The sequence below is a fragment of the Mastomys coucha genome, unplaced genomic scaffold, assembly GCF_008632895.1.
Source record: "Mastomys coucha isolate ucsf_1 unplaced genomic scaffold, UCSF_Mcou_1 pScaffold12, whole genome shotgun sequence".
In the NCBI taxonomy this organism is placed as follows: Eukaryota; Metazoa; Chordata; class Mammalia; order Rodentia; family Muridae; genus Mastomys; species Mastomys coucha.
The window spans coordinates 86725682-86726499 of record NW_022196894.1 but is presented as its reverse complement, the minus strand read 5'-3'; the positions used below and the strand labels follow the sequence as shown (position 1 = coordinate 86726499).

At 47.1% G+C, this 818-nt stretch overlaps 1 pseudogene; it reads left to right on the top strand.

Annotated features, from left to right (window-relative positions):
* The first annotated feature begins 262 nt into the window (after positions 1 to 262).
* LOC116083745 lies at positions 263 to 818 on the top strand (annotated as a pseudogene).

Sequence of the window (818 nt, the reverse complement as noted above, 5' to 3'; positions counted from 1 at the left end):
TTAACTCTAATATTATTGACCCATGTCAACCAACAAACACACCCATGCCTTTTTAACACTAATTCACCTTACCTCTTTTTCCCCAAGATCTCACCAAAAGTGTAAAACCTTTAAAATTCTCCTGCTGTGTGCCGTTTCAGATACAAACCTCTCAGCTACTTCTCCTTGCTGCAAGGTAAGAGGAAGAAGGAGACATAGGAGGGCTGCAGAGAGATCCAGAAGAAAAAGCAAAATCTGAGAGAGTGTCCAGGAAGCTAGAGCCATGCAGTTCTCCTGCTCAGTCAGAACAGTGGATGAGAACATGGACTTTTTGTTCAAGGTCATCCTTATTGGGGACCCCAACGTGGGGAAGACGTGTGTGGTTCAACACTTCAAATCTGGAGTCTATAATGAGTCACAACAGAACACCATTGGGGTGGACTTCACAGAGAGTTCCCTGGAGATAGATGGCAAGAAAGTAAAGAAGCAGGTGTTGGGACACTGCAGGCCAGGAGCGCTTCCATACCATCACCCAAGGCTACTACCGGAGTGCCCAGGCAACCATCATTGCCTATGACCTCACAAGGCGAACCACATTCGAATCTGTCCCTCACTGGATCCATGAGACAGAAAAATATGGAGCTGCCAACTTGGTCATCATGCTGATCGAGAACAAATCAGACCTGTGGGAGAAACGGCACGTCCTGTTTGAGGATGCCTGCATACTGGCCGAGAAGTATGGCCTCCTGGCTGGCTTGGAGATATCTACAGAGGAGTTCAGGAACATAGATGAAGTCTTTGTGCTCATGGCGAAAGAGTTAATTGCCTGAAACAACCTG